Here is a 15,806-nt window from a genome sequence, read left to right as displayed (position 1 = left end):
GCATCCAACCTGAGCTTTACTTTAACCAATGTTCTGGAAAGAACATAGCACTTCTCCAAATGCAAGTAAACTCTGTTGTAGATTATCATATCAGTAAAACCCTATGTCTGATAAATCTAGGAAACTTTATTCACATAGTCATGTTTACTTTCCAATGTGTTGACGGCACAATAAACAGGATCAAGTATGTGAAAAGGGTTTCAGATGAATTCATACATTATGTACATATAATCATGAAATAAATCATGTGAACCATGCAACATTAAATGTTATTTCTGATCTATATTAATAAGTAAATCTGATTATATTGAAATGAGTTTTATTTAGGGCATAGAACCCAACATTTCAACAAACTGATACAGTACCCCGTTTAGGCGAGAGTCAAAGCATCATCCATTGAATAGAGTTGTCAACTCATCTAAAATGATAATCATTCTAGCAACATTTTATTCGATCAAGATTTGAATTCAGCGTTGTCCCGTTTAGGCGAGACTCAAGGCAATTCTATCTTATGAGCTTCCACCATTGTTTCATAATTTGCAAGTCAAATATGGTCGCCGCCATTAGGGTGATCCATACCATATAAAACACTTACAAACTACTTATCTTTCGAGATTAAACTGTACGAAATTGCTAATGAACGTTCCTCCATTAGGGAGGATTACTCACTAAAACAGACGCTTTGTAAAACCAACAATGGAGATCGAATGTCTCTTGATTAAAGCTCATTATTTTAAAATATGTATTTTGTATAATCTTTATTCCATATTATAATAATGAAAAATTACAAATTAAAGTTGGTTTAAATAAAAAATCAACTTTAATTAATTTTCAATTATTATCTAAATTCGAAAAATAAATTCGAATAAATATCGAACAAATTTGAAAATATCTTGTTTAAGTTGTTTTAGAAGAATCTAAAAATCAACTTAAATATCTTTCAAATTAGACTTAATTAAATTAAAATTAAGTTGTAACCACTTAATTTGAAAATATTCCATTTTAAGTTGATATTTGAAAAAAAAAATATCAGCTTAAAAAATATCTAAAGAATCTTAATAACCAATGCCTAAAATTCCTCAACTTAATTTTGAAATTTCAAATCCAAAAGATATTCAGATATAAGCTGGTTAGTTATAGATAACTACATATCAACTTAAATAGGAATATTTAATGAAAAATTTAAATTAAGCTTCAGAAAGAATCTAGATGGTTATAATTCTATATTTAATTAAATACAAGAAAATACATATAGTTTAGCTTAGAATATAAAATTCTTTAAACTATGGTTTTCTTAAATTAATTTCAAAATAAATGAAATTAATTATGTTGCTAAATAATTTTATTAGGTTAAACTAATTTAATTAACCTAGTACAATTATTCAAATCAGGCAAATGGGCCTTCACAATTGGGGTGGTTCATGTGAGGGGGTGCTGGGTTCAGTATGTCGTACCCACTTCTATGGCTCCCAACTCTCACACAAGGCCCAAAAGAGAGGAATTTAACCTTAAAATGAACAACTGTTATTAATTGAATAGGCCCAAAACTAAATGGGCCTAAATAAAATCTATCAAGAACTATGATATTTTATTTAGCAACAACAACGTATATGCATCTATAATAAAATTAAACACATAGGCTCACACAGGCACACAATTTGGATGGATCCTATCATGTTGCTAGGTCATACACAGATGAAAGAAGATTGTAAATATATCTGTTACAAATTATTTACTTGACCAATGTTGCCATGAGTTAAAATCAGATCATTGGATCTGTCAACAAGTTAACCATGGCTATTTGCAATCAAGTAATAATAGGTTTTAAAAACTTACAAACAAGCTAAAAACACATACTCCTGCAACAAGGTTAGCTGGATAGTTGGATGTAGGATTTATTTAATTTTAAATAATTAATTTCGAAAAAAAAATAATTAAATAATAAAAAAAATATTTAATTTTTCGAAAAATTTAAAATATATATTTCAAAATTAAACCTACGATTTTGAAAAATTAGGTTTGAACTAACCTAAATATCATTTCAAAATTTGCTAACTACTTTTCAAAATTTAATGTTATTTTATAAATAAAAATTAAATAAAAATTTAAAAAAGATAAATAAATATCTTTTTCATATTTTATGATTTAATTTAAATAAATAAAATAACAAAATTTAAAAGTTTGCAAAATATCTTACATCTATTTAAACACACATGATTATAGTTATCTTATTTTAAATTTAAATAAGGTCAAATTATTTAAAAAAAAAATATTTAATTTAAAAAATTTAATATCTGACCTTAAATTTAAAAATAAGATAAGATATAATCAAATTTAAAAATAAGATAGATAATTAAGCAAAAAGATAGATATTTAATATTTTCAAATTCAAATTACACTAATATCATGAATTAAATTAAAAAAAATATTAATTAATTTAATTATGATATTTAGAATTGAAATAGGAATAGTAAATGTCTAAATACAAAACTACACAAAAAATCGGAAGTTAAATCCATGAAATAGCATGAAAAATCGAAGAAAAACAAAAAATTTGCGAGCTGTACGGACAGTATGCCAAGCATACCGCCCGCGAGCGCATCACTGGGTGCACGACCGAGAAACGTCAGCGCCGGAGACTGCATGCAGCCTCTCTGCGCGCGGACGTCTCGGTTTCATACAAGGAGTGTGTCTGAACGCGTGCTGTCCGAGAGACATCCCTCGTGCGCGCGCGTGTGTAGTTGCACGACTCCGATATTTTTTGAAACTTCAAACAATCATAACTAATTCAAATTAAATCGAAATTGAGTTCTGTAAAAAAAAAATTCTTAATTTTTTCCATACTATCCAATAAAATTAATTCCAGAAACAGATATTCAATTATTATTCAAGAAAATTCACAAACATCAATCAATCATCAAACAACACTCAAAACAACATGATACCATCCAAAACATCAAACAATCGTTTTAAGTCCAAATTTCTTGCAAGCAAATCAATTACCATGGCTCTGAGGCCAGTTGTTGGAAATTATTTTACCAGGATCTTAGATCTACTCACAAGTATGTTGATTAACACCCTAAATATGAACTTTCTAAAACGATAAAATAAACACATATAAAGTTTAGTAGACCTTACATTGGGTGCAGCGGAATAATATGACTCCTTCCGTTCACATCTCTAACCCTTGTATCCTTTCTGTCGCAGAGTATTATCAAGATCTGAACATGAATCTCTTTCTCTCCTTCTTTAGTGCTGAAACTCCTTATTGCTGAAAGTCTTTCTTCACGATCTTCCTCACTATGGTTGAGGTATCACTTGCTGTGTGTGGGCACTACTCTAATCACTAAGTATTTCGAAGTCTCAAGGAAGAAGAGAGAGAGAGAGTGGGCGGCCAGGTATAGAGAGAGAAGGCTCAGGTTTTTCTGAATGAGAAGTGTATTTTTCCTGAAGTTTTCGCTATCTATTTATAGCATTCCACTAGGGTTAGGTTTGAATTATTTGGCATTAAAATAATGAAAATATCAGAGGTAAAACCCTACGAAAGTGGCCGGCCCTTGGCAATATGGAATTGGGCCTCACTTTTTGCAATTTTGCAGTTTTATCATTTTTGCATCTAATTTTCTCAAAAATGCCAATTTTCTAATTCAACAATTTAAATGCCAATTCTAACTATTTAATAACTATAAATAATTATTAAATAATATTGTCATTTATCATATTTATTAATTGAACCATACAAAGTATCATAATTAACAAATATGCCCCTAAAACTCTTTCTTTACAATTTCGCCCTTACTTAGTGAAAAATTCACAAATAGACGTAGTCTGATTGAGAATTATAATTGATTAATCAAAACCAATTATATGAGTCTTACAAGCAATATTATCTCAACTAGTTCGGGGACCATGGGTCTATATAACCGAGCTTCCAATAAGCGGATCAAGAATTTATAACCTAAATTGACTGACTTATTAATTCTTCGCTGAATCCACGCATAGAACTTAGAATTGCACTCTTAGTATATAGAATGCTCTATATGTTCCACCATATAGACACATCATTAGTTATCCATTGTTATAATCCTAATTTGATCAATGATCCTCTATATGAATGATCTACACTATAAAGGGATTAGATTACCGTTACACCCTACTATGTATTTTATCCTTAAAACACTTGACCTCGTATAAATGATATTTCAGCTTATGTGAAATGAGTACTCCACCATTTATTTTCATTTGGTCAAGCTCGAAGGAGATCATCCTTTGCTTACTATTTGCCAGATAGAAGCTATAGATTCCATTTTTATGTTAGCGCTTCCACTCAATTACACAACCGTTTTCCCAAAATCTACGTATCACCCTGACCTAAAAGTAGGCTTAACTAACAAATCAAAGAACACGAATAGCCTTTTGAGATTGAGCCTAATCATAACAGGATTAAGATCATTTGATCTAGGATCAACTAGGCGATATTGACTTGAATAGAGATTACGGTAAGTTTAATAAATCTAAATCAAAGTTCAATATCGGTCCCTTCTGATGCATACTCCATGCATCCAACCTGAGCTTTACTTTAACCAATGCTCTTGTTTTAGATTATCATATCAGTAAAACCCTGTGTCTGATAAATCTAGGAAACTTTATTCACATAGTCATGTTTACTTTCTAAAGTGTTGACAACACAATAAACAGGATCAAGTATGTGAAAAGGGTTCCAGATGAATTTATAAATCAAATAGACAAGAAATTGATAAGGTGAACCAAAACATACACAAATGAATGAAAAATACTTCTATTTCTTTATTGATGTTGAATAAAATAGATTACATTGAAATGGAGTTTTATTTAGGGCATAAAACCCAACACACCGTTAGAATAAAAGAAGATTGATCTAATGGATAGGAGCACTGAAGATTGGAAGAGACGGAACATTTGATGCTAATGATGCACCTCAAAATTCTGAATCGCCAATACCAAAAGCATGTAATTTTTTAAAATTGAGTTTAGACAAAAATACCCTTATAATCATTTAAAAAGTTCTTTTCAATTAAAAAGTACCTTTTCAGGGGCAATTGTTATACCCGAAATTTGGCTACACTTCAGAAGTTGACACGTCTCCAACAGAAGAAATACGAAACAATTCTGAATGATATAACGATATCATTAAATGCACATTAAATAACTCGTTTATTAATTAAATAGATAATATTCAAAATTCATTGACTTTATAGTCAATAGCGAGACAGGAATAGTAACTATTGATCTAAGATTAATGAGACATATGCACGCTTCAGAATATACTGAAAAAATAGATCATTCATCCATACAAGCAGAGTGAGTATATCAACATAAGATGCCTCGCACTTCATACAGCAACAAGATCACCTCGCATTACAAATATCACAAAGAGAATGTAGCGAGTTGGGAACTTTCCCAACATTAGCATATTTTCTTATCAGGTCGGACAAGGAAGATAACTCAAATCAGAGAAGATGTAACCTTCCACGTCAACAATAACCATCTAAAGGATAAAATCAAGGAACGGCTGAGTAGTTACTTAGTAATATCTCACTTATGATTTGAATGAAACGTGGGGATTATCCATGTTTCATAAATAGTCATATTTGAATTAATTCCAAAAAGGATAACTATCAACCTATACTCCTATAAATAGGGATAGATTTCATGAGAAAGTGGACGGTAAAATTGAGTGTGAATTATTATTATTCTAATTTTAAAATTGTACTCTGTATATAAAAAAGATCCCTAATAATAAGGACTCAAGGAGTATGTAGAGTTTAACTACAAAATCACGTAAAAATATCTGGAGTCATAATTTTTTTATTGCTTATTAATTTCTGTAAAATATTTATTATTGAAAGGCTATTTAATTTTAATTAACAAAAAACTGCGTTAATAATAGTGTTCAATTATTTTTATTGACCAATTACTCCAAATCATTTTTTTTAATGACTCCCCAAATAATTTCTTTGATTAATATAAATGTAATCAATTTTTTTTTAATTTATATAATATATATATATATATAATTGAATTTTTCAAAAAAAAATGTTTATAGAAGATTGTCCACCAAATTAATTAGTCTTTGACTCTACGCTAACAATAAATATAGCATTACTAATTAACTATAATTATTTAAAAAAATTATAGGTAAAGTTGTCTATATTAGTAACAAATTCAATTGCTCTTTAATTATTATTCTTTTAAAAAAGAAATCACTAATTTTTTTTTTTTTTGTTAAGAACTAAAATTTTATTTTGGTATTGATTTACAAGTCACAATACCTTATTTTTTAATTATTATATTTGTCTTTTTCGTATTAGATTTAAATTAAGAAAACAGTTAAGAAATTTAATAATAAAATACTTTTTATTATAATTATTATTTTGATATTGGATTTATAAATTTAATATTTCAAAGTATAAGATGTATATTTAAAAGTTATCTACCAAATATATAATTAGTTTTTTAACTCTACGCCAACTATAAATATAGCATCATTAATTTATTATAATTATCATTTTGGTATTTTGTTTATAAATCAATTGAGGTTTTTGTGTGAAATTCCGTAAAAATACCAAAAAAAAAAAAATACTATTTTGAAGTGTAAAAATAAAAAATCACTTATTATTTTGGTATTAGATTTACAATTTAAATAAAAAAAAAGTCTTAAAATTTTTAATTATTATGATTATTTTTATGGTATTAGATTTAAAAATTGAAAATGTCGTTAAAAATTTAATTATTAAATAAAATTCTTATTTTAATATTATATTTACAATTTCAATACCAAAAAATATTATATATGCAAGATTTATTATAACTCTATGCAAATTATAAATATAGCATCACTATTGTATTATAATTATCATTTGATATTAGATTAAAAATTTAAAACGTCTTTAAAAATATTAGTTACAAAATAACTTTTTAAATATGAAAAATAATATATATTTATTTCATTTTATTAATACATCATTACATTTTTCGTATCTTATTTATTTATTTTTATAATTTATTTACCAAATTATAAAATCTTTATTTTTTTTAATTATTGGTATACTGGACGAAATAAATGTAATTTTATTTTTTTAAAATTTAATAAATAAAATGTATATAACATTAAATAATAGAATTATTGTTTGGTAAATTTAGATACTTTCATCTCAAAAGATAATAAACTAGGTACAAGTAGATAAAAATAGTGACAGTATAACATAGCCTGTACAAACTCCATAAATTATATTAGTAATAACTTAAAATATTTAAAGAAATGTTAGAAGCTCTCCACTTCCCACATGAATTCATACAATCGGTTATGCTTTGCATAAGAACTCCAAAATTTAGCTTATCATTTAATGGCTCGCTACATGGATTTTTTGAAGTTAAAAGGGGTTTGCATCAATGTGATCCAATGTCTCCATTAATCTTTGTGCTAGCTATGGAATATCCTAACTAGGATGGGGAAAAAGGTTGATTTTAAATTCCATGATAGGTACTACCTATATCAACAAGGTGCATCTTGTTTTTCGGTAGCCCATCACGAAAGAACTCCACAGTTAAGTGTGCTTGACCTGGGACAATTTCAGGATGAGTGACCTCCTGGAAAGTTTTCCTAGGGAGCGTGCGAGTGAGGACAAAGCACGCTAGAAACACTCGTGTTGGTCTGTAGGGTCAGTCATCAGTCCATGAAGCAGCCAGAGTGACGTACTCGTGTATAAGAGCCATTTATTTTGTGGGTGTAAGGGCCCAATGGAGGGTTGAAGCAGGGACGTTACAAATGGTATCAGAGCCTTGACCCAGTCAGAAGTGTGGTCGACGAGGACTTTCGACCCCGTAAGGGGGGTGATTGTGATAGTCAGTAGTCCCGTGGTCCGTAAGGAGAAATACCGGGTAAGCTGTGCAATCTCACATCGCCTGGGGAAGGTCATGTGTGATGATTCTGAGACTGTGTAGGTATGGGACTACACAGTTGAAGAGAGCTTAAATGCATTGATTGGTACTACCTATATCAACAAGGTGCATCTTGTTTTTCGGTAGCCCATCACGAAAGAACTCCACAGTTAAGCGTGCTTGATTTGGGACAATTTCAGGATGGGTGACCTCCTGGGAAGTTTTCCCAGGGAGCGTGCGAGTGAGGACAAAGCACGCTAGAAACACTCGTGTTGGTCTGTAGGGTCAGTCATCAGTCCATGAAGCAGCCAGAGTGACGTACTCGTGTATAAGAGCCATTTATTCTGTGGGTGTAAGGGCCTAATGGAGGCTTGAAGCGGGGACGTTACAAGCTGAGTGTGATGTTTTAGTGGAGAAGATGATTCAAAAAATAAAGATTTGGGGGACAAGGAATATTTCTTTTGCAGGAAAGGCATCCTTGATTAATTCAGTCTTAATAACGCTGCATACATACTGGGCACAGATTATGGTACTTCCGAAGATGGTGTTGAAAAAAGTTAATTCAATTTGTCGCACCTTTATATGGAAAGGTAGTGTAGAATTGAATTGTCCTGGATATGTAGCATGGGACCAACTTTTCAAAAAGAAGTCGGAAGGAGGACTTGGCTTTAGAAATACAATCCTTTGGAATATAGCAGCCATAGGAAAGTATGTATTGGGTATAGCTTCGAAGAAATATAATCTTTGGGTACGGTGGATAAATAGTGTTTACTTGAAGAACGAAAACTAGTGGGACTATAACTTCTCAACGTCAAGTAGCTAGTATTGGAAGCAGATAGTCAAGATCAAAGAAAAATACAAAAATGTTTCTGACTTCCAACTGCTCATGGGTAGAAATTATAGTATCCATCTATGTTACAAAACACTATCGGAGGAGCCATTTAAAATGGCTTGGTGTAGAGAGATTTGGAGCAGATACAATATTCCAAAGCATAGCTTCATTGCTTGGCTTGCAGTACAGAATCGACTCCAAACGAAGAACAGGTGAATGAAGTTTAAAATTTGTAATGAGGATGGCTGCTTGTTATGCAATGGTGCGTCGGAAACAATGGAGCACCTATTCTTTGTATGTGACTTTAGCAGGAGATGTCTTGGTCTGATTAAAGGTTGGTTGCAATGGAGAACAGGTGAACAATCCTTGTTGAAGTTGCTATGTTGGATCTCAAGAGCAAAGATGTCAAGCTTTCAGAAAAAAAAAAAAAGTATATTCAACGGCTATTACAAGCCTAGTCCATCAAGTGTGGATCAATCGAAATGAGTGCCTATGAAATCAAAAAATACAAACTATTGATATATGTGTAAAAGCAATTCAATTTAGTGTTAAGAATAGAATTGTATATATTAGATAATGGAAGATATCAAAAGTGGTTAGAGAATGGTTTGAATTGTTGTAAAGGGGGTTAGAAAAGAGTTTTACAGTCTTTATTGTTTGGAGCTGTCTAGGATGTAATTCATTGTTCTGTGGAATACAAATTATCACCTGATTCACCAAAAAAAAAATAACTTAAAATATTTTTGGTAGATTATTTGAATAGTTAGTTTGTATATTATTTTTTAGCTAAAACTTAATTTTATTTTGTAATGCATGGGATTTAATTAATGCTTACTTAAGGTTTTATAATTCTCATTCAGTTTATTTTTACAAAATGTGTATATTTATTTTTTTATTTTAAAATAAATATAATTTTTGACATGATAAGAGTATACAAGGTTTTTTTTTCAAGAAAAAGAGTATACGAGGTTTCATTTTCATTTTTTTTTAAAAAAATTCAATTTTAAATTAATTAAATAAAAGAAATAAATAAATTATATTAAATTATACTTTTTAATTTACATAATTTTATATTCATATTAAAAATCAAAAGAATGCATGTGCATGCATCGCACGTGCCAAAAACTAGTATTTATATATATATATATATTAGAAATTTTTACACCCCTACACGCTTACATCATTATTTTTACCTTTTCTCTTTCTTTTATTACAAATATATCACTTACACATCAATTTCATGCACAGACACGTGTGGCCTCCCTATCAACCATCAATCAACTTCCAATCACTTTCCTCTCTTTTTTCCTTTTTTTTTCATTTGATTTTTGATTTATTTTCAGTTTTTTTTTTTTTTTTTGAAAGATCAAGTAACCTCCATTGTTGAAGCATAACTACCCACGATTCATCACAGTTTTTTCCCTCACATTTTTTATTCTTCCAAAATTTTTCAACTCCCACTAAAGCCACGATTCCTCACGGTTTTTTTCCCTCTCAGTTTACTTTTGTTTCCAATTTCTTTTTAAAATGGCTATCACCCGTTCATCCTCATCTCCTTCCCCTGTTATGAAAAAAAAAAATCCAAAATGGGATTGAAATCTCTAGCTAACAAAGCAAAGGGTAAACGTCCAATTATTGAAGAGGAAGATTCTGATTTTGCTCCTCCTTTAACCAAGCGTGGGAGGCCACATCCTAAGAAGAAATCAAAGCTCAGTGTGGAAGAGAAAATGGTTGATGAAGTTTCTGGGAAAAAAGCTAGTGTTGCTGTCGATTTTCGAATCGAGGTTGGTTTTCAGTTTCATTTTTCGTTTCCCCATTTTTTGAACATTTTATTGTATTTCCAGTTTCTGCGTTTTTGTTTATTCTACTTTGTGCAATTTAAGGGTTTCGCTTTTAAAATTTCATTTGATGTTGTTTAATTTTTTAGGTCTTTAATTTTGTTTGATCAATTTATTTTGTTCTTTTATCGGTTTGACTTTTTAATTTCATTGTATTTACTTTCGTTACAATGTTTGTTTGTGTTTTAGGTTCTGTATGTGTTTGTAATTTATTGTTAGATATTTTTGAAACTTCTGTTTTCGTTTTAGTGTGTGTAATCAGTTCGTTGTAGTTTCCTCTTAGTTTGTTTATAGTTTAATATGTTTATGTTTGATGTGTTTTGAGATTTTTATTAGGTATAGTTATTTGTTGTTAGTTTTTAGGTATCAATACGATTTTAGATGTTTGCAGTTTCTATTTGTATGGTTGTTTCTGTTTGGGAGTTTGTTTTTAGTTTTTTTTATAGTTTTATTATAGTTGCTATACTTGATTATTGACAATTTATATTTATTGTTGCCATTTTGGTTATGTCGCAGGTCTGGGACTACAAATTTAGTCCCTCTGATTATTACAGATCTAAATGTGTTTGCGCTAGCCTTTTTCTGTCATTGATAATATTAAGAAAACTTTACCTGTCAATTTACTGTCCATGTTTCATGAGACTCAATTTGGTCATTTTCTAGATATGCCTGAGTTTGTTTTCCATCCCCAAGTTGTTCATAGTCTATTATTGAGGGAAGTTTAGCAGCCCAATCCTAAAGAGTTTTGGGCTAAGGTTGTTGGCCGTTGCATACGGTTTAGTGCTGAGGAATTTTATTTGATTACTGGAATTGATTGTTTCGGTGATTGCAACAAGTTGTTGTTTTCACAAGAATCAAATAAGTTGGTAGAAATTTATTTTCGTGGTGTAAAAACCATTGACCACAAAGCTACTGAGGATGCTCTTTTTGGGTAGTAGGTGGGGTTTGGATGAGTCCCTTGGATTGAAACTGGTTGTGTTGTATTTTATTCAGTGTTTTCTTCTTAGTAATACTCCTGATAAAGAAGTATCTAGGTTTGATCTAGATGTTGTGGATAGCGGTCGGTGGGACGAGTATTGTTGGGGTAGGGAATCCTTTGAATTGACTATTGATTCATTCAAAGGTAGAATTCAGCATGGGATGATAATGAAAAATAAGAAGGCAGAGAAGGGAGGCCAGTATGATGGTTGGTATAGGGCTTTGGGATGTCCGTGGGTGTTTACTGTTTGGTTTTATAAATGTTGTCCTGCCATGGTAAACACTTTCTGTAAAAGAGTTTCATCTACGATTCCAAGGATTCTGAATTGGAGCAACACCATTGTGACCAAAAATCCAACTCTTCGAGACTTGAAGGGCAAGATTTTTGATTTGCCGTTGAACAAGGTAAAATTCAGTTTCTTTACTGTTTTTTTTTCAGTTTTGTGCTTTTGTTTATATTTTGATTATTTTATTGTTTTTTTTTTCATTTTTATATTCTGTTTGATTATGATGTTCAGTTAAAGATCAAAAACATATGGTCTACTGATGAAGAGAGGCAGAAGCTTCAACTTGAAGGTTTATTTCTTGATGAGTCTATTGATGATCGTGGTATATCGAAGCAAACATTTGAGAGTGGTTCATCTTCAAAGAAATCTGATTCAGAGGATATTGATTTGATGAAATCTAAGTTGGAGATGGTCATTTCGAATCAAGGATCATTGGCTGAAGACTTCATATCCTTGAGGTGTTTTGTTGATCTTAATTTCAAGTCTGCAATGACTGTAATTAAGGATATTCAACAGAAGGTTAATGCCATTCATCGTCGTCCTTCAAATGAGGTATTTAATCATAGTTTATTGTTTCTGTTTTTTCATGCTTTGTTTTTAGTTTCTTTACTATTTTATTTAAGTTGCATTTGTGTTGTTTGAATCAGGGAAAGTTATCTGATGAGTTAGTAACTCAAGATTTTGAAAATGATGATGATGATGATGATGATGATGATGATGAGGATGATGAGAAGCAACTGCCTGATCCTGAAAAATATTGATTCCGACTCCGATGATGGTGATGAGTTGGTTAAAGATGGTGGTGATGCTGATGATGCTGATAAGGTTGTTAATGATGTTCCTCCTTCTGATGTGAATCCATCTGAGGCTGTTGGAGGCAGTGATGAGAGGGCTAAGGATGTCGAGAAGCCAAAAGGCATGAGTCTGGATTAAAGGGGGACGATTTTTTTGATGGGTTAAGCCAGCTTGAAATTGATGACGATCAAGTTGTGTTGGCTGGCTTGGAGGCTGTTCGTAAAATCCATGTAAGTGTATCTTAATTTGTTTACAAGAAAATTATGTTTTATTTTGGTTGCTTAATAGTTACTTGTTTGTTTTGCAACTGTTTAATTTCAGTCTTTGTTTTTTTTAGGTCCCCCAACCCAATCCAGATGTTGTTGGTCAAAAGTCAGTTGCCATTCATACTGATGAAGAAACTGAGGACACTGTTTCTGATACTCCTCTGTTGGATGAGAGAAAGCGTGCTCCGGCATTGAAATCTCCTTTTGTTGATTTCGGGTCGGCTGATGTGGGGAACACTCCAATGGAGGTAATGTCCTCAGGTTCTCAATCAGCTGGGGATGATAGGGATTTTAAAATGGTTACTTATGTGAAGGGCCTTTATGCTCTTAATGATTCATTTGCTGATCCTGTCTCTTTTGAGATTAAGGCAAAGTTTGACGCGTGGATTGGTCAAGGCTTGCTTAAACATCCTAGGTGACTATTTTTATTATTTTTGTATTTGTATTCTGCTTTCTTTTTCAATTTTATTCTGGTTTTAATATTGTTTTTTTGTTGTTTGTTTGTTCTTTTAGGCATTACAATTGTTATGTTGATGGTGCGAAGAAATTTTCCTCGGGTTTTAGGTTAGGTGTTGATTATGTGGAGGATAAAACATGGTTTTATCATTTGGCTACCTGCAACATGTTTATCAATGACTCTGTAAAGTTTCCATTTTCCATTATAGTTTATGATAGTTGGTTTTCAGTTGCTTTTTAAATGTTTTTAAGTTTAGATACTATATTAAAGTTTTTAAACAGTTGTTCAACCTTTTGTTTTGTGTTTCTGTCATGTTTTTGTTTCAGCATATGAACACTATATTTTATTACCTTAGGAAAAAAGGTAAATATTCTTGCGCTGTTACATTGAATTTTGCGACAATTGATTGTCTCTTTGATGATTCCATCCAAGCGTTGTACCACAAGTTCAACAAAGCCAAGGCAATGAAGACTAAGATGTCGCACATTCATGCTGCCCACCCAATAGCGCATTACATCGGAGGTTTGTGAATTCTGTGTTATAAGCCTTGGTATGAAGCTGATCATGTGTTATTCATCATAAATCTAAGGAGGGAAAGTCATTGGGTGTTTGGTCGTCTTGACTTGAATGATGGGATTCTGTTTCTTTATAATTCTTTGAGGACTGCCAAAATGAATGCTGCAGCTAGGAATGCAATGAAGGCTTATTCTGTGTTGCTCCCTTTGTTTTTTGATCTCCTTGGATTCTAGAAGAATAGGTCACATGCTCCTGATTTAGGTTCTGATTTAGGAGAAAAAGTGAGTTGTTTCTTTTAATTTATTATATGTTGTTTTTTAGTTGCTTAACTGTTTTTCCTTTTTCTGTTTTTTTAGTGATTGCAGAGCATTTGTGGCCAAAGGAAAATTGATGAAAGCATTGATAGCGAGGATGAGAAGCAAAGCAAGTCTTCTAAGACTTCTAAATTGAAAAAGTAGGGTCTTTTAATTTAGTGACAATTTGGTGTTATTGGTTGAATCTATTATCAGACAATAGTTAGTGATTTTATGTTTCTAGTTATTATATTTAGTTTTATACTCTCGATCTGGTTTTAAACTTTTAGGATATTTGACATTAATCCTTATAATATGTTTATTCTATATGTTTGTATCAGCAGAAGTTGTATGTTTTTCTAATTGTTCAAGTTTTTATATACAGTCGCACAACTATATAGAAACTATTTTACAACTATATACAAATAATGTACACTGTTCAGCGTACTTGTATTTTTTAATTGACTATCAATGTATTTATTCACTGTTTTCCCTTTCTCCATTTTCCTTTATTAATTATGTTTTATCAATTCCTATCTGACTTTTTTTTAAAACTTTAATAAAGATGTTATTTTCGTATTAAATATTTGAGAAGTGTCAAAACTGTCAAAAAACAATTTTGCAACTATTACCAAACTGTTTAAAATTTTTCAAAAATAAAATCCCATGTGTATAGAGTATAACATATCAACCTGTGTGAATTCTCACATAGAATTAAACAATTCAAATAACTCGTCCGTATCTATTTTATAGCTTGATTGTTGCATGTCTTTCGGTTATGCCCGTGTTGACCACATTTGCTGCACCTGTTATGTTTTTTTGTATCCCAATCAGATAAAAACCTTTGTTTCCTTGGTCTTCCAAATCTTATTTTTTGGTTTGGTGGAAGAACAATGATATCTTTTATGTTTTGTGGTACATCCCATGTTGTGTGATTGTGTACCGGATATGTTGAGTCGATGTATGTCTCAAGCCATGTTCTTGTCGTGTAATAACCTGAACAGTAGTTGTAAACATTCAAGTCCATCTCTTTTATAACAGCAAGTGCATAAGCACACAATAATTCGTCAAGTTGAAATCGGTTGTAACTGCATGTTTTATCCTTGAGATTGATGACCCATGATCTGGTTAGTTCTACCACTTCAAACATGTTCTCGCTTATTGGCTTTACTTGCAAATTAAGTCAATTTATAAAATTGTTATTATGTTCCAGAAACATAAAATAGACTATTAAGAAAGCATAATGCAACTTAAAGTTTTAAGAGATTTTACATTTTCTATCAATGAGTCCACAAAGTTGTTGACTAATTTCTGCTCTACTGTAGGTGTTAAAAATGTTGTTGTTTTCTGTGCCTTTTTCCTATTTGTGTATGTCCATTGTTGTATCAAAGCTCTCAATGACTCCATCAGTGTTGTGATTGGTAGCTCTCTAGCTACTAAGTTTGCTGCATTTAGAGATTCAACAATGTTTGAAGTCATAGTTGAATACCTATTGTTTTTGCAGTGGTATCTTGACCGTTTATGGTATCCAACTTGTTGTAAATATTGTCTAACACGGATGTCCAAGCTGTCCAACTCGCTCATATGGTATTCAAATTTCTTTTCTGTGTATGCTCTGGCTGCA

This window comes from Cannabis sativa, chromosome X (assembly GCF_029168945.1).
Source record: "Cannabis sativa cultivar Pink pepper isolate KNU-18-1 chromosome X, ASM2916894v1, whole genome shotgun sequence".
NCBI lineage: Eukaryota > Viridiplantae > Streptophyta > Magnoliopsida > Rosales > Cannabaceae > Cannabis > Cannabis sativa.
This window is presented reverse-complemented; position numbering follows the sequence as displayed.